Source organism: Schistocerca piceifrons, chromosome X, assembly GCF_021461385.2.
Source record: "Schistocerca piceifrons isolate TAMUIC-IGC-003096 chromosome X, iqSchPice1.1, whole genome shotgun sequence".
NCBI classification, from domain to species: domain Eukaryota; kingdom Metazoa; phylum Arthropoda; class Insecta; order Orthoptera; family Acrididae; genus Schistocerca; species Schistocerca piceifrons.
The window spans coordinates 830,985,361-831,012,950 of NC_060149.1; the positions used below are offsets into that span (position 1 = coordinate 830,985,361).

The window sequence follows — 27,590 nt, forward strand, 5'->3', positions numbered from 1 at the left end:
AAATTTCTACCCTACCACCGTCTTTGATTTGGTGATCACAGGCCTAATGTTACTAGGTAGCTTCTACATCTACATCTACATACATACTCCACAATCCATCATACTGTGCGTGGCGGAGGGTACCTCGTACCACAGATAGCACCTTCTCTCCCTGTTCCACTCCCAAACAGAACGACAGAAAAATGACTGCCTACATGCCTCTGTACGAGCCCTAATCTCTCTTATATTATCTTTGTGGTCTTTCCGCGAAATGTAAGTTGGCGGCAGTAAAATTGTACTGCAGTCAGCCTCAAATGCTGGTTCTCTAAATTTCCTCAGTAGCGATTCACGAAAAGAAGGCCTCCTTTCCTCCAGAGACTCCCACCCGAGTTCCTGAAGCATTTCCGTAACACTCGCGTGATGATCAAACCTACCAGTAACAAATCTAGCAGCACGCCTCTGAATTGCTTCTATGTCCTCCCTCAATCCGACCTGATAGGGATCCCAAACGCTCGAGCAGTACTCTAGAATAGGTCGTATTAGTGTTTTATAAGCGGCCTCCTTTACAGATGAACCACACCTTCCCAAAATTCTACCAATGAACCGAAGACGACTATCCGCCTTCCCCACAACTGCCATTACATGCTTGTCCCACCTCATATCGCTCTGCAATGTTATGCCCAAATATTTAATCGACGTGACTGTGTCAAGCGCTACACTACTAATGGAGTATTCAAACATTACAGGATTCTTTTTCCTATTCATCTGCATTAAATTACATTTATCTATATTTAGAGTTAGCCGCCATTCTGTACACCAATCACAAATCCTGTCCAAGTCATCTTGTATCCTCCTACAGTCACTCAACGACACCTTCCCGTACACCACAGCATCATCAGCAAACAGCGGCACATTCCTATCCAACCTATCCAAAAGATCATTTATGTAGATAGAAAACAACAGCGGACCTACCACACTTCCCTGGGGCACTCCAGATGATACCCTCACCTTCGATGAACACTCACCATTGAGGACAACGTACTGGGTTCTATTGCTTAAGAAGTCTTCGAGCCACTCACATACTTGGGAACCAATCCCATATGCTCGTACCTTAGTTAGAAGTCTGCAATGGGGCACCGAGTCAAACGCTTTGCGGAAGTCAAGGAATATGGCATCCATCTGATACACTTCATCCATGGTTCGCAAGATATCATGTGCAAAAAGGGCAAGTTGCCTTTCGCAAGAGCGATGCTTTCTAAAGCCGTGCTGATGCATGGACAACAGCTTGTGGTTTCCGTAATATTTGATTGAAGAATACTGAGATGTTGACCTTATAGGCATATTTGATCCGATGCAGTTCACAGATTTGAAATTTCTCTGCATCTTGTAATTGTCGTATTGTTCTTTGGATTATGTCACAGTCCGATCCCCTTTTTGCAGCTCGCGTCTTGACTGACTATTGGTCAGTACTAGACTATATTCATTAGCAGAAACTAATTACCACGGTGCCTCATAGAGTGACTTTTTTGGATTTTGTGGTAAGTTCTATGAGACCAAACTTCTGAGGTCATCAGTCCCTAGGCTTACACACTACCTAAGTTGAACTAACTTAGCCCGCATCTCGTGGTCGTGCGGTAGCGTTCTCGCTTCCCAAGCCCGGGTTCCCGGGTTCGATTCCCGGCGGGGTCAGGGATTTTCTCTGCCTCGTGATGGCTGGGTGTTGTGTGATGTCCTTAGGTTAGTTAGGTTTAAGTAGTTCTAAGTTCTAGGGGACTGATGACCTAAGATGTTCAGTCCCATAGTGCTCAGAGCCATTTGAACTAACTTACGCTAAGGACAACACACACACACACACATGCCCAAGGGAGGACTCGAACCACCGACGGTAGAAGCCGCGCGAACCGTGGCAACGCGCCCTAGACCGCACAGCTACCTCACGCGACCATACAGTGACTATTAGGGCCCAATTCCTTATCTTCACACGCCAAACCTACGTTGTCATCATCGTCTGTCCCAGAGACCAGCTTAATTTGTAGCATAGATCAGCGTAACAACCTTCTTTTAATCTCTTTCGCAACATCATACTACCTACACAGTCTATAGAACCGTGATACTAGAAATCTATTGTGTCAGTGGTCTGGTGTTCAGAGGTTGGACAGTCTGCTGAAGACAACGGCGATAGTGAGAGATTATAAAGGCTTATCTGTCTGCGGCTCTTCACTGCTCACCTCCAATTCCTGAGTGCTGTTAATCTTGTCATCCTTTTTGGCTTCATGCACGTTTCCAGCTGAATGGTGAAACTTCCTGCCATAGATTTGTGTGGTTTTCTCGTATTGCATATTTTGGTGTATCTGTACAGGAAATAACACTTTATGGTAGCATCTGGTAGGTCGCTCACTCCACGCCAGATTTGCCACGTTGCCTCTTTGGCCACAAGTGTGGTATGCAGACATCTTTCTAGTCCCTCTTTGGGCATTCGGCTTTCTTGTGCTCCTCAGCACCACAGTGTGAGCATATTGCGCAGAGATCACAGAAAATAGAGGAATATCCATACTCGTTGCACTTAAAACAGTGTTGGACGAGTGGAAAATCATTTTAACATCATGAATGAAAGCTGATGTTGATACTCTGTCTGTTAAGCGGAACTAAACCGAGGACCCACCTTGAATACGTGGTTCACCGTGAGCTGGTTTTTGGGACCTATTTTGAATCTGATGTAATGTCTGGGCCGCCCGGGGTGGCCGAGCGGTTCTAGGCGCTACAGTCTGGAACCATGCGACCGCTACGGTTGCAGGTTCGAATCCTGCCTTGGGCATGGATGTGTGTGATGTCCTTAGGTTAGTTAGGTTTAAGTAGTTCTAAGTTCTAGGGGACTAATGACCTCAGTAGTTAAGTCACATAGTGCTCAGACCCATTTGAACCTTTTTTTTTTTTTAGTAATTTCTGCTCAGAAGTCCTCGTCATTCATCCCTTCACTCACACTGAGAGAAGTTGGGCACTGCAGGCAGGAAATAACCTTCAAATGACATTTGGGGTCGCATTACAGTTGAGACAATTGTAAATGTTATATTTCGATGACAGCAGCATCAGTATGTCCTTATCCCCAACACCATTCCACTAGTCATGACATTCCACCACATACGAAGGTCAAGATGGGGACGGGAAGGGAGAGTCCTGCTACTACCAAATTTTCCTCTAAGGACTGGCTGAACAGTCACATTGGCAATTTTTTTTCTTTATTGTGATTTAATTCCCCTGCCCCATATGGGCAGGGGAGGGCTGTCAGCGGCACAATCCGCCGCTCTTCAGCCGAGTGACATAACGACTTAAAATAAGAATAAAATGTGACATACATAAGGCGAGAAAGGGGAATTTAAAACAGAATAATGGGAGAAAATGGAGGTAAAAATAGACTAACATGGAGACGTTCATAGAGGACAGTTAAAAGTCACCAGAAAGTTAAAAAACACAGTTGGCGAGTCTTCAAAACTCAGAGAAGACACTGAATGGACATGCACACGTTAAAAGCCGGCCACAGTAGTAAAAACACTCCGGAACAACACACTTAAAACCCACTTGAAGCACACACGACGAAGAATAAAACTGCCAGGCGGGACCTGCCGAGGGAAAGGGCAGAGAGGATGGAAAAGGAGGGGAGAGCATGAGGCAGCAGGGGAAGCGGCGGGATGAAAAGAGTAGGGGCATCAGTAGGTTCACAAAGAGGCAGGAGACGTGGGGTGGGAGAGGAAGAGGGAAGACAGGGCAGGAGGGAGCGCAGAGACACTGAAAGGAGGCACAAGAGATGGAGGGGGAGTAGGAGGGGGAAGCCGCTGAGGAGGAGTGAGGGGGAGGAGAGGGAGCCCTGAGGAGGAGAAAGGAAGATGGGGTTAGATTTGGTAGGAAGGGTAGATGTCAGGGCGAAGTTCATCATCCGGGAGGGGTAGACGGTGGAAGTTGTGTTGGGAAAGGAGACGGAGGGTGTGGAGATGGAGAGAGGGTGGGACACAACGGTAAAGGCACGGCAACTGGTTGGGGGTGGAGAGGAGGGGAGACACAAGGGGGTGAGGGGGATCAAGGCGGCGGACAATATATAATGTGCGGATGTGATCGAGGAAAAGGAGAAGGTGGGGGAAGGGGACGAGGTCATAGAGGATGTGTGTTGGGGACGGAAGGCGGATGTGGAAGCCGAGGCGGAGCGCATGGCGTTCGAGGATTTGGAGGGATTTATAGAACCGGGGAGGGGCGGAAATCCAAGTGATGCTGGCATTACAGAGAATGGGGCGGATCAAGGATTTGTAGGTGTGAAGGATGGTGGAAGGATGCAGACCCCACGTCCAGCCGGACAGGAGTTTCAGGAGGATGTTTTGGATGGTAAGGAGGTGGGGAGTCAGGGTGAGGTGGCGGTCAAGTGTGAGGCCAAGGTATTTGAGGGTAGGAGTGAGGTGGATAGGACGGCCATAAATGGTGAGGTAGAAATCATGGAGGCGGAAGGAGCAGGTGGTGCGGCCTATGATAATCGCCTCTCACATTGGTAACTTTGATTTGAAACTACATCTCGTTACACCTGGAATATACACAGCATATTTCACTATAAAGAATTTCATCCAACATTTTATTATAAAATATAAATAACGAAATAGGAATCCTTATTTGTTGAATATCATTTTACCTTAAATAGTATCCCATAAGCACTGAAAACGCAAATAGAAGGAAGCACATTTTCATATGCTGTTTACTCCTGTCTCCATCAGATGGCTGCACTGTAGAAAACATGTGCTTAGTACCACCATCAGATGGCTGCACTGCATATGGCTGCACTGTGAAATCGAGGAAGTTTAGTTATGGTTAATACATGAAAACCGCTGTGGAATCCAAATCAATTATTGTGATGTCACAATTTCGCAAAAAAATTTTAAAAAGTTGCAAAGTGAACACCTTCGCACAGACCGGATCCTGCACAGAAAAACGGGGCAGAGACAAGGCGGACCGATAAAGGCGGCCGTGAAGTTTTTCAGCTCAAGATGACCCATCCTGAACAGTGGACCGGTAGGAGGAAAGAAAGCTGGTAAGGGTGTCGTCCAGGGAGTGTTGTGGACGTTATTTTGATATCTGGACTTTGAATGTATGGACAAACCGTTCGGCTAATCCGTTAAGTACGGAAAGCTGGCTGAAGCCAGAGATAAATTCAGCCGAAATTTTTACAAAGGCACAGACGGTGGTTAGAAAGGATAGATTGCATGCAACCAGTGATGGCGTGTTTGTCGCTGTTGGTAGTAGTTTATCCTGTAGCGAAATAGACGTGGATACTTCTTGTTAATTATTATGGGTGGAGGTTATTCTTAACAACCGAGCTAGGCTAACAATTGGCTCCTTTTACCGACCTCCCGACTCAGCAGCATTAGTGGCAGACCAACTGAGAGAAAATCTGGAATACATTTCACATAAATTTCCTCAGCATGTTATAGTCTTGGGTGGAGATTTCAATTTACCAGATATAGACTGGGACACTCAGATGTTTAGGAGGGGTCGTAGGGACAGAGTATCGAGTGACATTATCCTGAGTGCACTATCCGAAAATTACCTCGAGCAATTAAACAGAGAACCGACTCGTGGAGATAACATCTAGGACCTATTGATAACAAACAGACCCGAACTTTTCTACTCTGTAAGCGCAGAACAGGGAACTAGTGACCATAAGGCCATTGCAGCATCCCTGAATATGGAAGTAAATAGGAATATAAAATAAGGGAGGAAGGTTTATCCGTTTAGCAAGAGTAATAGAAGGCAGATTTCAGACTACCTAACAGATCAAAACGAAAACTTCTGTTCTGTCCAAGGAATAGAAAAGCAACTGAAATCACTCAACAGAGAAAACTCCACTGGACCTGACGGGATACCAATTCGATTCTACACAGAGTACGCAAAAGAACTTGCCCCCCTTCTAACAGCTGTGTACCGCAAGTATCTAGAGGAACGGAAGGTTCCAAATGATTGGAAAAGAGCACAGGTAGTCCCAGTTTTCAAGAAGGGTCGTCGATCAGATGTGCAAAACTATAGGCCTATATCTCTGACATCGATCTGTTGTAGAATTTTAGAACATGTATTTTGCTCGCGTATCATGTCATTTCTGGAAACCCAGAATCTACTCTGTAGGAATCAACATGGATTCCGGAAGCAGCGATCGTTTGAGACCCAACTCGCTTTATTTGTTCATGAGACCCAGAAAATATTAGATACCGGCTCCCAGGTAGATGCCATTTTCCTTGACTTCCGGAAGGCGTTCGATACAGTTCTGCACTGTCGCCTGATAAACAAAGAGCCTACGGAATATGAGACCAGCTGCGTGGCTGGATTGAAGAGTTTTTAGCAAACAGAACACAGCATGTCGTTCTCAATGGAGAGACGTCTACAGACGTTAAAGTAACCTCTGGCGTACCACAGAGGAGTGTTATGGGACCTTTGCTTTTCACAATATATATAAATGACCTAGTAGATAGTGTCGGAAGTTCCATGCGGCTTTTCGCGGATGATGCTATAGTATACAGAGAAGTTGCAGCATTAGAAAATTGCAGCGAAATGCAAGAAGATCTGAAGCGGATAGGCACTTGGTGCAGGGAGTGGCAACTGACCCTTAACATAGACAAATGTAATGTATTGCGAATACACAGAAAGAAGGATCCTTTATTGTATGATTATATGATAGCGGAACAAACACTGGTAGCAGTTACTTCTGTAAAATATCTGGGAGTGTGCGTGCGGAACGATTTAAAGTGGAATGATCATATAAAATTAATTGTTGGTAAGGCGGGTGCCAGGTTGAGATTCATTGGGAGAGTCCTTAGAAAATGTAGTCCATCAACAAAGGAGGTGGCTTACAAAACACTCGTTCGACCTATACTTGAGTATTGCTCATCAGTGTGGGATCCGTACCAAGTCGGGTTGACGGAGGAGATAGAGAAAATCCAAAGAAGAGCAGCGCGTTTCGTCGCAGGGTTATTTGGTAAGTGTGATAGCGTTACGGAGATGTTTAGCAAACTCTAGTGGGAGACTCTTCAAGAGAGGTGCTTTGCATCGCGGTGTAGCTTGCTGTCCAGGTTTCGAGAGGGTGCGTTTCTGGATGAGGTATCGAATATATTGCTTCCTCCTACTTATACCTCGCGAGGAGATCACGAATGTAAAATTAGAGAGATTCGAGCGCGCACGAAGCCTTTCCGGCAGTCGTTCTTCCCGCGAACCATACGCGAAGGAAACAGGAAAGGGAGGTAATGACAGTGGTACGTAAAGTGCCCTCCGCCACACACCGTTGGGTGGCTTGCGGAGTATAAATGTAGATGTAGATGTAGATGTAGATGTGGATGCAGATGTAGAATGTAAGAGAGAGATAAGAGTCAACTGGATGCCCAGGGTGGTGCAGAAGGGAGTAAATTCAGGAGATGTAAATTGAGGGCCGTTGATGGTCACCAACGTCTCCAGAAGGCCCTCAATGAAAAAGATGTGGGAAAGAGCTTGGATGGTGTGGTTGGGTGTCGAGGAGGACATGCGTGAGATCTAAGGAAACCCATTGACTGCGTCCACAAGGATAAGCCAGGAGGAGCCAAGGAACGGGGCCGTGAAATCCAAGTACAGACAGGACCAAGGAGAAGGAGCAGGAGGCCACGGGAACAGGCGTCGAGGGGGCGCCGACTGGTGCCATTGACAAGAGAAACATGAGGCCACCATGCAGGTGATGGTGGCGTCCTTTCCCCTTCCAGTAGACATGTTGGCGGGACGGCCGTTTCGTCAAGACAATCCCCCAATGACCAAAGTCCAGGAGCTCCAAGTCCCGTTGAGGGAGGAAGGGTGGCAGCACAACCCGACAACGATCATTATCACCCAAGATAAGGAGGACCCCACCTCTGACAGAAGTATCTGCGCTAGCAGAATAGAAATGCAGGAAACACATGTCCGAAACAATTTTTTGGACTCACTAAAACGAAACAATAATACAATCTCCAAAAGAACATCAGACTCGATCCCAACTGTGGATCGTCACAAATATAAAACAACGAATAATAATAGAAAAGGCCAGACTCTTCACAGGGAATTATCACAATCAAACAATTCTACAATATCAAGATGTTCGTCGACTATACCAATTCCATCTGCAAGAGATCGTCCAGATAGAAGACGCGTCTGGCCATGGATGCCGGGGTGACAGTTCTGTATACTTGCAAGCAGTGCGTTGAACTGCCCTTTGCCGGCAGTGTGCCGCCCTATAAAGCCCATTTGGCGGATGTATCTGCCAGAACTATTTGCGATCACGTGCCTGGGCTAGCTGTGACCTCTGGTGAAGCTGTTTTGCAGGCTCCGTGAACGGGTAGCGGTCCCTGGCGGCCGTTGGGGGAGACCTGGTGTTGTGTTGTTTTGCGGCCGCCGGAAATATTTGTGTTGACAACACAGACGACGTAGGGTTTCCTCGTGAATATATGCCCTGTGATGCAGGCGTCCCGTGTTGGTTGGACATAAAGTGGGATGCCGATGCAGTAGGTGCTACGATGTCTGAAGTAGTCGGCCACAACAACAGCCTTTCCCTCCCTCACTTCTTTTAGCATGAAGGCCGTCAGGGCCAGGCGCAGCATTTTGCTTTGCATTTCGAGACGATTTTGATTTGGAAGGCTGATTCATCTCACTTCTTTCACGCTCACCGCGTGTTTCACTCACAGGAATGTTATATTCAGCATCGCCTTCCATTTTCACTATTTAACACAACTCTAGTACTCTCCACTTAACTTCCTCGCAATGTCGGTAACTGGCAACCAACTTTCATAACAGCTATCGTCAACATACGTAGCATAATACTACCCAAGCAAACTAAATAGACCCCCAGCATGGTGGCTAATAGGAGCTCCCATTAGCCACCATGCCGATTGTCAGCTTAGTTGGACCACAGAGTAATATACCCTGCCACCTACCGCCAAGCAAAATAATTATTCCTGGGGTGCCATAACAAAGTCAGAAAAGTAGTTTTTCTGATATCTATCGCCCTATAAATTAACAGTGAGAAAACAGTAATACCTCTAATATTTTCCTCAAACTATGTAGCACAAATCGGTTTTGAAAAGACCACATACATATCAGGAGAGTTTAAAAATAACGGGCTGCATTCTCTGTCCTATTAGTGCAGATTAAAGCAAGTTTTCTAAAGGCAGTTGCATGAGTCAGTAAAGGAACATGAACAGTATCTGTTAAGAAAAAAGCTATTTTTTTAAACGCATAAAGCGAGTTTTACGAAAACGGTTCCCAGTTGCTTGTATAAGAAATTAAAATACACGTTTATTGTAATATAAGCCAAACCACTACAAAAAGAGTCGTCATAATATGCTTAACGCCTAATCTAAGCCATTGTAAAACCACCCACCATTCCAACAAATGCTAAACAAATTCCGCAACACGTTTCAGAATGATGTTATTCTCTGTAACGTACAGAAATGTGGACGTAGATATGGAAGCCCCCATGTTTTAAGAAATTAGTGGACAAGAACCGTAAACGACGATCGCACTTCATCCAACACATGATCCTGCCGCAGCTGAAGTATACACTTACTATCAAATCCTCAGAGGCATCGTTCATGTTCGGACCTCCAAGAAACAAAGCTTAAACAAAATGGCACTAATTATTACGAGGTATCGTACCTCAGCCGGCCGCGGTGGCCGTGCGGTTCTGGCGCTGCAGTCCGGAACCGCGGGACTGCTACGGTCGCAGGTTCGAATCCTGCCTCGGGCATGGGTGTATGTGATGTCCTTAGGTTAGTTAGGTTTAAGTAGTTCTAAGTTCTAGGGGACTTATGACCTAAGATGTTGAGTCCCATAGTGCTCAGGGCCATTTGAACCATTTTTATCGTACCTCAACACTGCAGCGCGATAGCATGACATTGCTGTTTTCCACGGACGAAGTCATTGACGTCATAATACAGGGAAAACAGAGACAAAATAATGTTGTTACAGCAGCAATAGCTGTGAGGCATTATCAATAATAGTTAAGTGACGCAATAATATTCCATAACAAAGTATATTAAAAGAAAGATACAAGTTAATGTGTACATACTAGAACAGTCCTTCACAGGAAGAAACACACGCTCCTTTCTGTAGGAGTCTCCAGCCAGATAATAGCATAATCTTTATCAAATTGAGACGTGAAAGTTTCATGTAGTCACACGTCTGGTCACTTTATAAAATTTAAACGGTAGTTAACAATAACGTTTCCTATTCCTGGGCTTGTGATTTCATACATATAAAATATTATAGAAGATATACTCTACAATTAGAGGTCACTAACATTATACAGTGAACCCTTATTGTCTTATCGTATAGTATTACCATAGGTGTCCCTGTATGTGGTAGATGTTACCTGCAGGCGAACATTTCTCTCCACACACGAAAAAATTCATAAAGTTTTCGATGCAGGTTGGTTCCAGTCATGAAGATTTACAGTTTAATTTCGTGAGGTAGAACAGTACGTGTATCCCACATACGTTGCGTATAAATTAATGACATCACAGCGTATTCTGCAAAAAACTGTCCGCAAATAACCAAGTAACACTAAAATCTAATGGGAAATGCTCCAATATGTGTGTGACGGAGTACCAAATCGCTGCCAAGAGACTGTACTGCCGATACTGATGTGGAGTACAACACTTCCCCTGTTTTAATATACCACTTCTGTCAGAGTCAGAGTAGCTTATTACAGCCATATGCAGATAGAGTATCTACTTCAGTAGACAAACAGCAGAAACTTTGTTAAATACGATACAACGACTGTCCTCTAAATTATTCGTTAGCCGACACTACATGGAGGGAATCAGCACAGAGTAGTGGTACTCTTACACAGTACTCGCCGCTATTGAGTCTCAACATAGCGTTGCCCAAAGCATCATAACTACAGGGCTTCCAATCCAACGCTAGCTGAAATGATGGAGTAACAGTGCACTAGTGTAGGCGACACATTACTAGATCGGATGCTTGAATACAGTGGGTGGAAACTACTGTAACTGAGTGACAGTATATTGTAATTTGTCGTCCAGTTCTCATGTGCTCTAAACGCTTTGACTACAACAGTGAGGCCGATCTCCCACAATGTTAGTGATCAGCAACAAGTCGATACTACTGACATAGTGCTCTCAAACCATGTTACCCTACGTATAATAACTCAAAAGTGGGTGGCTCTTTATATACATAGCACTGTAGCTATCCTACAAGCTTATGTAACATCAACAGAATATACTGGTGGTGTTGTAAATAGACGTTGCTAATGCTAATTTCCAAATGATGTCTGTGCCTCATAGTCTGAATATTTGCTGTATGTGATTTAAATATTCACTACAAGCGTTTTTTAATAGACATATATAACATATCATACAGTTTGTGGGTAGGGTTATGAAATGCATACTGCTACATAAGTGAACCTCCTTACAAAAAGAGCCGGCCGAAGTGGCCGTGCGGTTCTAGGCGCTGCAGTCTGGAGCCGCGAGACCGCTTCGGTCGCAGGTTCGAATCCTGCCTGGGGCATGGATGTGTGTGATGTCCTTAGGTTAGTTACGTTTAACTAGTTCTAAGTTCTAGGGGACTAATGACCTCAGAATTTGAGTCCCATAGTGCTCAGAGCCATTTGAACCATTTTTACAAAAAGAACATTTCCTGTGATTTACGACATGATCATATTAATTTGTGAACTGGGGAGTTTAACATGTTGCAAAGGCAAAAACACACAATTTGCTGATACTGTCTTAATTACATAGAACGAGTACTCTAATTGTAGATGCTATAGGCTCGTAACATGCAGTAAATGAGGAAATGGAGAATGAACATTTAACACAGGTGTGTCCACGTGGATGAAACATTACATCCATCTCACACTGGAAGCAAATTTTACACAGATTAATATCCTCATTCACATGACGAGTGGATGACACAGCTTTGTTCAGAATTTCCTCTTCAAGTTTAATATTTAATGCATTGTTTGTTGTAATTATCTTATTTTTCGTTTGACTAATAGTATCCACAAAGTCAGTGCCCCTTACACGAATCAAAAACGTGCATTTGCAAAGCCACCGAGGGTCTCCTATGTGTTGATCATACCTTTCATGCCAATACTTCAAACCACCAGAATATAAAAACACTGTTTCAGCACTGTTGCCAATGTAAAAGTATTTCGCTTCACTTACCTTATCTGATCGCTGCTTAATAGCAAGAGGCTACTATTGAATTATGCTAATCTAACCTCCTGCATGTTGTGTATTTGGGCCACAGTGGTCTCTCCATGATTTCAGATTTCATCTGAAGTGTGTTGAAGTTCCGGATATGATTTTGGACATATTTCCATTCTGTGCAGACCAACCTCCTACACACACACACACACACACACACACACACACACACACACACACACACGCAGGTTCATACACACACCCATACACTATGTGATCAAAAGTATCCAGACACCTGGCTGAAAATGGCTTACAAGTTCGTGGCGCCCTCCAGCGGTAATGCTGGAATTCAATACGATGTTGGCCCACCTTTAGCCTTGATGAAAACTTCCACTTTCGCAGGCATACGTTCAATCAGGTTTTGCGGAACGACAAAGCCATGATTCGTTCTATGTATACCGCGGCACACCGCTACACACTTAACGTAAACCGCAGAACTAGCACTCCTGAAAGAACTTCTGTAAAGTTTGGAAGGTAGGAGACGAGGTACTGGCAGAAGTAAAGCTGTGAGGGCGGGGCGTGAGTCATGCTTGGGTAGCTCAGGTGATAGAGCACTTGCCCGCGAAAGGCAAAAGTCCCGAGATCGACTCTTGGTCCGGCACACGGTTTTAATCTGCCAGGAACTTTCACCTGTTATTAATTTTGTAGTTTTTGGAACACTAATTCAGTTAATTAAATTATTTAAAAGTAAAAATAGTACTTAATGGCCATGTAGTGCACTAAACATTTATTTATCTTCGGATATTCCTCCTTCAGTGCTTTATAAATCGCTTTATTTGTTTCTGGAATTATTTTGGTTAACGTGCACTGTGGTATTCGAGTGTTGTATTGTAAGCTAAAGTAGCTCTCTCTACTGCAGCAAGAAATCGCAGCGTTATGGTGAACCTGTCGTCTACACATATCACATTACTCAAATGAGAGGCACTTTACTGAGCAAATACTGAAATGCATTCTCTTCCATTCGTGATTTATATAAGACTTGACGTCCTCCACTTACAGGTCCCGTAACAGGTTTTGCTGAATGTTTTTACTGTCTCGGCGTAAAACCTATGGCTTCACCGTAGCATATTTCCCGTTCTTCCGCTGCTTCTGTTCCAAATGCACACAGAGTGCAATTGCGGTACAAGTGTATAATAAATTGTTGTTGTCTGCCATCTTGAACTTTGACGAAAAATATGATGACACAGTAATACCCGTTTTCAGCGTCACATCAAAGATCTTTGCCAAAGAAATTCGACTAATATTTGATCATATTTCTTTGTCAAAAAAATTTGGTAGTGTAATACCTGCCTAAGGTACAAAGCAGTGGGAGCTAGCGAAGTGACCAGCGCACTGGGTGAGTGGCGACAGAAGCGGAAATGTGTGTTGCACGGGAAGATTCAAAATTATGGGCGTTTGCGATGGACGATTATTCTCCATATGTAAATAGGTCAGTTGATTGCTTGGTGACAGTCTCTCCGACATCTGAGCTTTCTGTAGGGCCAACGTGTGGATGCCGGGGTATAGGAGTGCAGCTCTGGCGTAGCCCATGAGACGATGCAATGTTCCTGCTGGCAGCGGATAGCGTTAACTGCAGATACCTGCAGTCGCCGGACAGCGTGCTCTTTTGCGATCATAAGTGTATGTGGCCAGTTAAATTGTTTCACATGATATGTTTAGTGGAAACGTTGCGATGGAGGCGTGTTCTTGTGTTCTCAAACGTCGGTGTATACAAGACCTGAGATATACTTACATCTACGATCTATCTGTGGTGGAAATTTAATTACTTGACTTGCATAATGTTTGTGTGTGACACTCCAACATCGAAAATATGTTTTTATTACAAAGAAGGATCATTGCAAGGTTGCAGTGAGTGTTTTAAGTGATCTGGTTGACTCTTGTAAATTGTTAAGCAGTTAATTGTATAGGGTAGTGCAAATGGGATATTTCTCTCAATTTTTGATATGGAAATTACCCTTTGTCCCCAGTCAAGAGGAACACAATATTCTGAGGAGGGATGAAAATCTGTGTCTGCGTGTTTGGAGACGTTGGTTCACAGACGCAAACAGGAAGTAGTCTCTTGAGAGGGACACAGACAGGAAGCGAGTCTGGAATTTTCTGATCAACTAAATGCTATCACTTGATGGTCTGTGGTCAGTGGTATTTAATATTGTTATTCGTAATTAGAACCTTGAGCGAATTTTGATCTCTGTGGAGGCGCCCACACGACAGACACATGCGCCAGAGACCCCAAACAGCGGCTACTATACCGCATTTCATTCGAATTCCTCAGCGCTTACATTTACTACGTCATGGGAAGCGGGGGTGTGATGGTGCAGACGTGAGTTCTACCCAACGGGGGAGCCCTGTCTCCCGTAAATTAATTAAATAAAGAATATATTATTTACATTGATTTGAATTACGTGTCATGAGATGCTTCCTCTCCAGCACAGACTGAATCCTTTTCCCGCTAATTTAGAGATGGGGAAGGGGATGGGATAAGTGAGTTATTTCCCATAGAGGAGGAGGTAATTAATTGATCAATTTAATTAATTAGTCAATTACTTTTATATCAAAAGTTTGTGAGTATTGGTGTGGGATAGGGGGCAGGGGTAGGGGATTTACCAGAGGGGTGGGGGGTAGAGGTGGAGGGGGAGGGAATTCTCAGAAGGACAGATTATCCCAATTGCGTCATAAATCAACCCCCAATAGGTCATAAATCAATTTACAGATCAACAGATTAAGGAGAGGGTGTCATAAATCAATCAAGTTTGCCCCAGATTGTATGCAATCAGCACTAACAAAGTGGTGTAGGACACAGTTCGACCCACTACTAATGTGAACCGAGTAAACCCTCAAAATACGATCTAAAAATATGGACATTTTGTGATAGTGCTACTTCATGTGTTTTCAAGACACAACTCTATAGAGGAAAATTATCTGGACATGCACCTGAGAAAAATCAAGCTATGAGGGTTTTCACAGCTTGCGACGATTTCCTTACATCATATGCATTAGGTTAAAGAATTCTCAAAAGACGTCTTACAATGCTGGGGAAAGTGAGAAAAAATAAGCCTGAACTCCCCAAAGATATATCAAGCAAAGAAAATGTTCACACTTAAGTCTTTTTACAGAGATGTCACGGTCACATCTTTGGTTAGGAGGAAGAACTAAGAGGTTGTCCTGAAGAGCACAATGCATAACAGGGAGGAAATAAGAAACAGATAAGACAAGAAACCAAAAATGGTACTGGACTATAATGCAAGTAAGGGAGCAGTGAACACATTGGACCAGCTTATTGGCACCTCCACATGCAAGAGGAAAACCAACTGCTGGCCAATGACCATCTTCTACAATGTTATTGACACTTCTGCCTATAATGGTTTTGTGGTGGGGCGAGATATAAATCCTGGGTGGAAAAAAATGTTCTTTGCAAAAGAAGAATATTTCACAATGATTTTGGTAAATTTCTGACTACTTCTTACATTGAAGCTAAAAAAGTGCTCCAGTGGTAGCAACGAAAGCTGCAAACGTGCCAGACGCAAATTATTTCTATCAAGCTGTGACAGCAGGACGCCAATGAAGAGTTCAAACTGAAACAAATATGTTTGTGAAGCGAGCGTTGCATACTATTGCCCAATGTGTGGAATTCTAAGTAAAATTAATTTTTTCCGTGACTGACAGTTTATACAATAAGTAAAAGTCTATTGCGCAACTGCTCACTCATGACCAGAGTTTATATCATTGATGAGATTGTTTGCAAGTAATGCTGCAAGATTTTTATATAATGTAATAAATAAACCTTCATATAGGTGTTCATTTTTTCCTCGTGCTGTTCGAGAGTGGAATAATAAAGATTTATTGTGAAAGTAGCTTTATGAACCCTCTGCCAGGCACTTAACTGTGGTCTATAGAGTACACTTGTAAATGTAGATGTATATTTCAAATCATAATTATTTTTAACAATTTATAATCATCATTCCCTTTAAATACCTGTACATGTGCAGGGAAAGGGAAGAAGATTGTTGCATCCGGCTTACGACTACATTGTACAGGAGATCGAGCGTTGAGACTGGTGAGTAGGCGGCCAGCGCTGCCGTTAAATGACAGAACAGAAAATCCGGTAAAATGAAGAGAATATATTGCAATATACTGTATACAAGGGGCGCGCCTAAGGAAGAAGTTATTTATTTATTTATTTTATTTATTTATTGCCAAATTTTAGACCTGTTACCTGATGTTTAAAACAGGTCGTACATCTTACAATTTTCGTTTTTCATCTTTTTACAGTTTTCTTTCCTTTTGTTTTATCTACAACATTTACAAATAATGATACTTTTCAAAATAACAGTAATTTAAGGTTGAAATATAAATAAAATTTTGTTGTTTTTTAAGAAGAATATAAAAAGAAGATAGGATAGATGAGAGATCATCACCGAGTGTGACTGACAGTGAATACCACGGAACGGTTTCTTCGAGCCGTTGACCGCCAGTCACACACACACACACACACACACACACACACACACACACACACACAAATGGTTATTAGAAGAGAAATAATGTTGCTTATTCTATTTGTTACTAATCCTATGTATTAACTACTTTAGGTGCCCATCCATGTACAGCATTTGGTGTTTTCTTGGCTAGATTACCAGCAATTTGCTTATTTACTGTCACATCTCAGCTTCCTCGTCCTGTTCCTCCTCATTGTCACTATTTTCGTTGTCACTGTGGGTATCGCTGTCCATCCTCTGGAGATTTCTGTTACGCTGCACATAGGCATGCCTGTGATGTCGTGACCGCATATACTCTTCAAGTGTTGTTTTTTAAATGCTGTTTGTCAGTGCGTTTAATTGTGCCCATTGTTCTTCGTCCGTTATTGCTGTGTATATATCTATGTCTGTATCTGTGTTGGCTCTGAGCACTGTGGGACTTAACATCTATGGTCTGTATCTGTGTAATCTAAGTGTAGTGTATGTCTATTGTTCGCGTATTGCCCGCAGAAAAAGACAGTGTGTTCTGGGGAACCTTATGCCCCACATGTGCATGTAGGTGTGTGCCTCAGACTCACACGGTTTAAGTGCGTGGGATAAGAAGTTACCAGATTTAGACCAGTCTAGGAGGACGAGCAACTAAATAAGTGGGCAGCAGAAGAGGAGACGGTTCACGCTAATTTATGTTGGCGGTCGGGCACTGGGCGCGGAGCCGGAGACTCTGCCTCCAAAGAAAGACGTTCGTTTTGCTCGACGTCTAAACCACAAGAGAGAGAAGCAATTGTGTTCAGTACTGCAGAATCCTACGGCGTTGACATACGTGACCTGTATCCCACGCACGCTACTGTTTAAAACCGATGGCGTTAGTTAGCTAGCAGTTTCAACACAAGGCTCAAGGCATCTTGTCAGCTGCCTTAAGTGGACCGAACTGCCTCGGTTCTGAAAGGCAGGCAACTTGTGTCACGTAGGCACAGCGGAAGTTTCTCTGGGAGAAAACTTGTAAAGAATCGACTGCGGACATTCAAATAAACTTTTTAAACCAGTTAAGTAAAATATTCCTTGACTAGCTGCCATCCTGTATATATCATACCGGGTCATTATGACCCGAAAGAGCACATGTGTGCAGCATTTTTTTAAGGAAGGTAGCAGGTTTAACCACGTTTTACTTCAACTATTATGTTTGTAGACAGGAGGTACACCTTCAATCAATTAATGTTTACACGATTTTCGGACAACTAATGTCGTCGTATCAGTCTTTAGCACGGAACAATGACATTCCCTGCACAATTCACGGGCAATAAGTTTTTTTTTTGTTGCGTTTGTATTTCCTATCTTTGGTGATCCGTTTTCAGAGCGTGAAATTTTTTGTGAAAAGAAAATTCAAGATCAGCGTTCACACACTGCTCACCTCGGTCCTACGACTTCCCCATTTCACTATAACACTCTCAATCTCTGTAAAAAAAACTGCAATTTTATTCTCGAATTCCACGATATCATTAAAAACTTCTGTTATCCCTCGCCTCTTTTCGTATTGACCTATTCTCTTCTCTGCTTCTTCCTCTCCTACCACCTATACTTTCCGATTTCTCTTTTCTCACCTCGCCTATGTACTGGAGATGCTGATCAAACTTCTCTCAATCACCTGATATAGTCATGGTTCAATTTAGCATACTTTTGGGGACGAGCAAACTGAATGTGACAACTCTCAGCATCAGAAGCTGCGCGATTATCAGTAGTGCCTGCGTTCTCGACTTCGCATTGTGATTTTCCTACCCTTATATTTTCTTCATCATTGTCTATGCGAATGCATCTATCTTACCTCATCCGATCGCTGCCTGATGGCGTTGCTGGTGACTCTAGCTTCACCTTATCTACTTTCAAGTGTGCTATCCCATTTTAGGCCTCCATAAATGGCTCAAATGGCTCTGAGCACTATGGGACTTAACAGATATGGTCATCAGTCCCCTAGAACTTAGAACTACTTAAACCTAACTAACCTAAGGACAGCACACAACACCCAGCCATCACGAGGCAGAGAAAATCCCTGACCCCGCCGGGAATCGAACCCGGGAACCCGGGCGTGGAAAGCGAGAACGCTACCGCACGACCACGAGATGCGGGCAAGGCCTCCATATTTTCAGAACTTTCTCGCTTCTTCATTTCTCGTTTAGCTACGTGACATCATTAGATCTTTAACTCACCTGGACAGTAGAAAATATGCTCGTACTTCTTAGTCACATGTAAATCCTGTCACAAACAACACCCGAATACATATTCAAAATAACCCTTCCACAATATGCAATACTGATGTTACAACGTCCATTATCGAGACAAGAAAGGAACACCAAGACACAGAAAATACACATAACAAAATAGCAAAGACATGGTACAAGAAACTAACATATCTCGCATGATTTGATTCGGTTTCCCGCTACAAGGTCCTATAGCATGAGCTTGACTCTGGGGAACCTCACCATCTGATACTATAGGATGCCAGCCACACAAATCCTGAAGCAGAGTTACCATATCAAGCAAGAGGTTGGGCGTGAGCTGACAAAACTTGTCGTCATAAATGTCTGCTGCTGGCTGGACCTCTCAGCATTCATATTGCTCCTCACTCAATGAAATACGTAACAGAACTTAAGTTTGTGTAACAGATTAAAAGGGGATGAGCCCCTTGTACTTGAATAATGGGTCCTGGCTTTGCAAAGTCAATAAATATCAAGGGAGGGATTGTGTGACTACAAATTCGTTAGTAGAAAATGTCTGATTAATTCTCCTATTTATTGTCATAATGCTTACACACATATACATCATACATAAATCTAATTTATATTCAATTAACGTTGCTGTGCACGGGAAATCATTTAAGGTTTATGAAACTAATATTAAAAGACGTATGAATATGGTGGAAGCTAATAAGCATGAATATAAGTATGAATATGGTGGAAGATAATAAGCCTAAATCGTTCACTCTCGAACCTACCTTCATCTATAACACAGAAATAATGCACCGACCGACCGGTATCCAAAAAGTGGTTAATAGTATGTTATTGGTATTGTAATGAACAATCAATTAATCCGACCAATGTGGGGTAGTCCCATCGTAACAAAAGGACTCAATTACCCTGCAAAATAAACAGTTTCCAAATTTGCAGGAGGAATCTAAACTGACACGATAGTAATTTTGAAAATAATAATAATGAGCGTATGGCATTGGTGGCCGGGAGACCCCTCGCGGCGCGGTTCGGCCGCCGCTCCACAAGTTCTTTAACGCCTCTACGGCGACTTGCGAGTGAATGAGAATGAAATGATGATGAAAGACACACAACACCCAGTCATCTCGAGACAGAGAAAATTCCTGACCCCGCCGGGAATCTTTTTTGTTTTTTGTTACCATATACACTCCTGGAAATTGAAATAAGAACACCGTGAATTCATTGTCCCAGGAAGGGGAAATTTTATTGACACATTCCTGGGGTCAGATACATCACATGATCACACTGACAGAACCACAGGCACATAGACACAGGCAACAGAGCATGCACAATGTCGGCACTAGTACAGTGTATATCCACCTTTCGCAGTAATGCAGGCTGCTACTCTCCCATGGAGACGATCGTAGAGATGCTGGATGTAGTCCTGTGGAACGGCTTGCCATGCCATTTCCACCAGGCGCCTCAGTTGGACCAGCGTTCGTGCTGGACGTGCAGACCGCGTGAGACGACGCTTCATCCAGTCCCAAACATGCTCGATGGGGGACAGATCCGGAGATCTTGCTGGCCAGGGTAGTTGACTTACACCTTCTAGAGCACGTTGGGTGGCACGGGATACATGCGGACGTGCATTGTCCTGTTGGAACAGCAAGTTCCCTTGCCGGTCTAGGAATGGTAGAACGATGGGTTCGATGACGGTTTGGATGTACCGTGCACTATTCAGTGTCCCCTCGACGATCACCAGTGGTGTACGGCCAGTGTAGGAGATCGCTCCCCACACCATGATGCCGGGTGTTGGCCCTGTGTGCCTCGGTCGTATGCAGTCCTGATTGTGGCGCTCACCTGCACGGCGCCAAACACGCATACGACCATCATTGGCACCAAGGCAGAAGCGACTCTCATCGCTGAAATTGACACGTCTCCATTCGTCCCTCCATTCACGCCTGTCGTGACACCACTGGAGGCGGGCTGCACGATGTTGGGGCGTGAGCGGAAGACGGCCTAACGGTGTGCGGGACCGTAGCCCAGCTTCATGGAGACGGTTGCGAATGGTCCTCGCCGATACCCCAGGAGCAACAGTGTCCCTAATTTGCTGGGAAGTGGCGGTGCGGTCCCCTACGGCACTGCGTAGGATCCTACGGTCTTGGCGTGCATCCGTGCGTCGCTGCGGTCCGGTCCCAGGTCGACGGGCACGTGCACCTTCCGCCGACCACTGGCGACAACATCGATGTACTGTGGAGACCTCACGCCCCACGTGTTGAGCAATTCGGCGGTACGTCCACCCGGCCTCCCGCATGCCCACTATACGCCCTCGCTCAAAGTCCGTCAACTGCACATACGGTTCACGTCCACGCTGTCGCGGCATGCTACCAGTGTTAAAGACTGCGATGGAGCTCCGTATGCCACGGCAAACTGGCTGACACTGACGGCGGCGGTGCACAAATGCTGCGCAGCTAGCGCCATTCGACGGCCAACACCGCGGTTCCTGGTGTGTCCGCTGTGCCGTGCGTGTGATCATTGCTTGTACAGCCCTCTCGCAGTGTCCGGAGCAAGTATGGTGGGTCTGACACACCGGTGTCAATGTGTTCTTTTTTCCATTTCCAGGAGTGTATATTTATTTAAATATATTAACAACGATACATTAAAAAAAGACATTTTATTCTATTAATATATTATATTCATAGTGTTGGTTAATATTCCTGTCATTTTATAGGTTTTCGTTTTTATATTTTTCCTTTTTCGTTTTTCTCTTATTGTTTGTTGTGTCTAGACAAGGCAGCCTAGACACAATGAGAGGAAGCCGAAAGGCACGCGATTAAACTCACACAGGCTGGCGTGAGGTCTGAAACAGGATACTTAATGAATGCTATAAAGAAAAGTACGTAGCTTCTGGAATACTTAACTTTAATCCACATTTGTAGAACATCGCTCTTGATGATACATTAATAGAATCTCAATATCAATTGAATACGGCGCCTTGCTAGGTCGTAGCAATTGTAGCTGAAGGCTATGCTAACTATCGTCTCGGCAAATGAGAGCGTATTTGTCAGTGAACCGTTCCTTGCAAAGTTGGCTGCACAACTGGGACGAGTGCTAGTACGTCTCTCTAGACCTGCCGTGTGGTGGCGCTCGGTGTGCTATCACTGACAGTGGCGACACGCGGGTCCGGCGTATACTAATGGACCGCGGCCGATTTAAAGGCTACCACCTAGCAAGTGTGGTGTCTGGCGGTGACACCACATTGTTGTTCCTTAAACCCTTTTACATGGCCATTTGTCATCTTTTTTTGGGGTATACATTGCAGGAGAGGCATAACAGTATATATTTAGCATCGATGCATTGATTTTGAGTTCATGTTTCTGTATGTGATGCACTTGTGATGCCACAGGCACATTGTGTATTCTGGTTTGATCTCTTCCTCTAGTTTACACTGTTAGGTGGGGCAGTATGAGTGAAACAACACCATGATAGATGGAGCAGAAGTGGAAGAAACTTTTTTACATATACTACAGATTATACCTAAATTGAAGAAGAGAGAAAATTTTGTCATATTATATAAGAGAAGCAGAAGGGAGAGTGTGAGTAAAAAATAGAATTTTATAGGCACAAAGTAAAGGAAATCATTTAAAAAATAATAATAATTATTATTATGAGTAGTTGGCACTTTCCACTAAGTAATGCTTGTCTTCTAGACAATATAGTACAAATAATGAAAAAAATAATAATTAATTTAAAAAATTTGTAGTACTACTGGGCATACTTTTGACACTGTTTTGACTGGGAGCATGGCAGATGTTTGGTGGGAAGCACTTCGTATCACTGATTTCACTAAGAAGAAACACTTTATACCACTATACTTCACTATTTGATGCGAGAGGAGAAAGCACTTTATCTTTTCTGTTGCACTTATCCACTATCACTGCACTCATTATTCTTGTGGTGAGTGTGGTGAGGTGGCTGGTGGCGGTGCTGAGGGTCACAGGCTGGGGAGGACTCTGGCGATTGCTATCTGCAGTGGAATCTGCAGGAAGTTTTTGAAGTTCTCGTGGTATCGCCTGTGCTGCTGGGCTGTCTTGTTCTCCTCCCAGAGGTCCATCAGGAAGGCCAGCTGGTCGGTCTGCCTCCGCGCTACGATGGCGTGTGCCGTCATGGCGAGGATCCAGAGAGTCGCCAGTCGCTTGGGTCGTGGCAATCGGTTGCAGTCCGAGGCGGTGATTGCTTCCACTGTGATGCTTCCCGGCGCCGTTCTGTTGATGTGAGCCACTATCTGCTGGCACGCTTCCCAGATGTTGATGGCATTCCCGCAGGTGAATCGGTGCTCGTGGGTGTCGGTCATGCCACATACGTCGCACTTGTCACTTGCGACGAGTTTTATCTCCGCCAGTCTTTGGTTAGTTGGTACCGTTCTGTTAACTATTTTGTACCATGTCTCCTTCGCATGTTTAGGCAACACGTTTTCCGAGACGTTTTCCCATATCTGTTTCCAATTGTATTGCGGGAGTTTGTATTCATTTTTGTTTTATGCCGGCTTCCCCCTGACGGACCAGTATATTCTCTTGGCTGTTCTGTGGCTGGGGTTCGCCACGGTGTCCAGAACGTAACTTTTGTTGGCATTGTGCAGCCTGATGTGTCGCATTCTGAAGGGAAAGTGCCTCGTGTCGACCGGCGCTTCTTGTGATGCGGGCTTGTATCTTCCAATTATCTTGGCTGTGACGCTGTCAGGGTTTTTGTCCTGGATGGCGAGCGTTCGTTTTAGTAGATGGGCTGCACATTTGGTCTTTATATCAACTAGACCTAGTCCCCCTTCTTTCGTTGGCAGCGAACACGTTGCTTGCGCCACTTTGAATATATTTCGACGCCACAACAGGTAGTACACTGCGCTCGTTAGTGCTCGCGCAATTTCTGTCGGGATGCTTAAGATTTGCGCCAGGTACCATGCTTTCGACAGGATCGTCGTGTTTATCAGTTCTGTTTTCTGGTGGATTGTTAGCTTCCGGTTCGCGTGCTGTCTGGAGAGACCTCTTATGGTGTGTAGCACGTCCCTCCAGTTGTATGCGGCCATTGTACTCGTAATTGGACAAGACTGTATATATATATTCCAAGAACTTTATGGCTTTCTGCTATTTTATACCACTGGCTGTCTGGATTGAGTCGTTGATTCCCTATCGGCAGTAGCACTGTTTCCCTGGGGTTGGTTTGGGCGCCTGACGCTTTTTGGAATGTGTTCATGATGGTTTCTGCTCTCCCAGTACCTTCCTGGTCTTCAATAAAGATGCCTAGGTCGTCAGCGTAGGCTATACATGCTATTGCTTTGTCTCCTACGGTGAATCCTCTGATGTCATTTGTGAGTTTACGCAGCAGCGGGCCCAGTGCTATAGCGAATAGAGCCATTGACAATGGACAGCCTTGCCTCACGGCTCTGTCCAGTTTTATCAGTTTTGTTTTCCAACTATTGATTATTACTGTCGATCTCGCAGTACTTAGTATCTTCTGGATGATTGTGATGAATTTTTGCCCAAACCCGATTCTGTTTAGTGTCTCTACGAGATATTTGTGGTTGATCCTGTCGAAGGTTTTGTTGAAGTCCACCGAAATTATGGTACCTGCGCTTCTGGTGGTGGCTGCCTGTGCTATTATGTCCCTGTAGGTGCATGTGGCGTCAAATATATTTTTCCCTGGTACCACACATGTTTGCCACGGACTGATGACTTTCCTCATCGCCGATTTCAGGTTGTTTACGATGCATTTCGCCATTATTTTATAGTCGGGGTTCAGGAGCGTAATCGGACGAAACTCTTCAATGGGGCGGGCGGCTCTCTTCTTAGGGATGAGGGTTATGGTCCCTTCGGTCAGCCCAGGTGGAATTTCCGCCCCATCGAGTATCTCGTTCACCATCTCCGTGAATTGCCCTCCTAGCACGTCCCCTGGCGCTGGTCTTCATCGTTTCTTTGATGTCATCCACGTCGACATTTTCTGTCAGCAACGCCCTGTCTGCGTCTGTGAACACGCTCCTCGTCTGCTGGAGGATTTCAGCAGTTGCCGCGTCGTCTGTCGCTTCTCGACGGAACATGTCTCGTAAATAGTCCTCGGTGTGTTTTGTTAACACCGTTTTCGTCGTGAGCGTCTTTCCCTGCTTGTCCTGAAGCACACTTACGCACTTTCGTGCCGCTCTCTCCATTTCCCTATTTAGGTGGTGCACGGTGAGTGGCTCTTCATCCACCTCGCCATATGTTTTGCTTCTGGTGAGGACGCCCCTTATTTGCTGTTTCTTTATTTGAAGGAGTTTTGCCTTGATTCTCCTCACTCACGGCAGGTATTGCTGGTCGTCTGCCGGTGCGTCGAGTGCGTCTTTCAGGCACTGCTGGTAGAACTCGGCCGTGGTTCGCCTCCGGAATGGCTTTTCCGCGCTGTATCTTATCAACAGGCTGCGCATTATCGGCTTCGCTCGTGCCAGCCACCACTCGGTCGTGCTGCTGTAGCGTGCACGCTGCGCCAAACATTCTTGCCACGTTTCCACTATTTGCTTGCGCAGTTCCGCGTCCTGCAGGTGTTCCGTATTTAGCTTCCACGTGCTTCTTGTGCCCACGTTCTTTTCTTTCTGGAGATGCAGGCTTCATTCGTAGCTGTAGTGGCCCGAAAAGATGACAGGACAGACTTCGACGTGCGTTACATTTTTAGTTGCTGCTCTGCTGACATATATACGGTCCAGACTGCTTTTACCATTTTTTTGGTGGTATGTAAATTCAGTGTGTGTTGGATGGAGAAGGCGCCACGAATCTTCTATTTTCAGTCGTCGGATCAGTTCTTGCAGTTCTGAGCACATGTTTGCTACGGGTATTTGGTCTTCAGCTGCGGCGACACAGTTAAAATCTCCTCCAATGATGATGTTGTTATTGTTCTGCATCAGCAGTTCGGCAACTGCTCGCTTGTTGTCTGTGCCAGAAGGTGCGTATATGTTGATAAAGAGCGTCTCTTCTATGTTTTGCGCTATCCCTCGGCCGCTTGACAACATTTTAGTCCCGCCAAAGTCGATTCCGTTCCATACCATTATTACCGTACCGCATTGGGATTCTGGGTCTATATTTGTGATTGCCGCATATCCTGGTATCTGGTTTATTTTCGTCGTAACCACTTCTTGCAATAGTGCAACGTCCGTTCTTCTATGGCGTAGGAAATCCGCGAGGGCTCGAATTTTTAAAGGTGTGCTCATTTTATTTATGTTAACTGTGACAACTTTATAGATTGTATTTGCCTGCTCATTTAGTGACCACGTGCGCGGGAAGCGAGAACGCTACCGCAAGACCACGAGCCGCGGACATTTTGAAAATGATGGCATAAGAGTGACCTGATCTCCACATACTATTCTGTACATCTATATATTTGACAGAAAGTAGGTTGAATTGAAACGGTTTAAAGCTACAAAGAAACTCTGAATTAGTCCATCTTACACTCGTGTACTGGCATCACAAGGACGATGACGATGTTTGGTTTGTGGGGCACTCAACTGCGCTGTTATCAGCGTTAAGTACAAAGTCCCAATTTTCACTCAGCTCAATTTTTTCACATTCCAGTCTATCCACTGTCATGAATGATGATGATGATGATGATGACGAAATGATGAGGACAACACAAACACCGAGTCCCCGGGCAGAGAAAATCCCCCACCCGGTCAGGAATCGAACCCAGGCCCCCGTGATCCAGAGGCAGCATCACAAAGAGAACTCTCGTACTGGACAATGTACCTAGCACTGGATCAATCTAAAGTGAAATAAAAATATTAAATCTACGAAAAATGAGGAGAGTGAAGCACCCTGTCAGCGCTGTTGTAATGAAAAGACAATACTAATCTATCCGTCCACATACACCGGTCATAAGTATGTGCCTGAGCTACACTGTTGTCTCCAAAACCTCACTTCAACATTTCGTACGTTTTTTCAGCGGTTTTCCCAGGTGTAATACAAAACTCAATACAGACATGCTGCCCTTTCAGGTCAATCATCGAAAAATCAAAATTCTGATGGTGTTGAGACAGTAACCAGCCACAAATTTATTTTGAGTTCCTTTATTCAAAAGGTACCGTTACCGGTTTCGAATCATTACGATTCATTGTCACACGGATTTCATGCTTTCATTACAATATGTGGTAGGTTTTTTTAATGATAAGTTATCCTAAAATATAAATAATACATAATTATAAGCACGTCAAAAAATGGCTCTCAGCACTATGGGACTTAACTGCTGTGGTCATCAGTCCCCTAGAACTTAGAACTACTTAAACCTAACTACCCTAAGGACATCACACACATCCATGCCCGAGGCAGGATTCGAACCTACGACCGTAGCGGTCGCGCGTTACCAGACTGTAGTGCCTAGAACCGCTCGGCCACTCCGGCCGGCTAAGCACGTCACAAAGATGGTTGAGTTACAGATTTGCATTTGGATGTGATTCACGTGAAATGTCGGTTTGTGGTACTAGTTTTCATAATTTTCGTCCAGGGGACAACGTTTGTAGTTTTCGCCGCATTCGTTGTCTGCTGGACGAAAACTATGAAAACAGGTACTACAAACCGACATTTCACGTGAGTCACATCCCAATGCAAATCTGTAACACAGCCATCTTCGTGACGTGCTTATAATTATGTACTATTTATATTTTAGGATAACTAATCAGTAAAGAA

General features: G+C 44.4%; 1 protein-coding gene across 1 annotated transcript in view; it reads left to right on the forward strand.

Moving 5' to 3' along the window:
• The window catches only part of LOC124722728 (WSC domain-containing protein 1-like), a 158,350-nt gene that overhangs the window by 88,125 nt on the left and 42,635 nt on the right, over positions 1-27,590 (forward strand). The window lies entirely within an intron of this gene.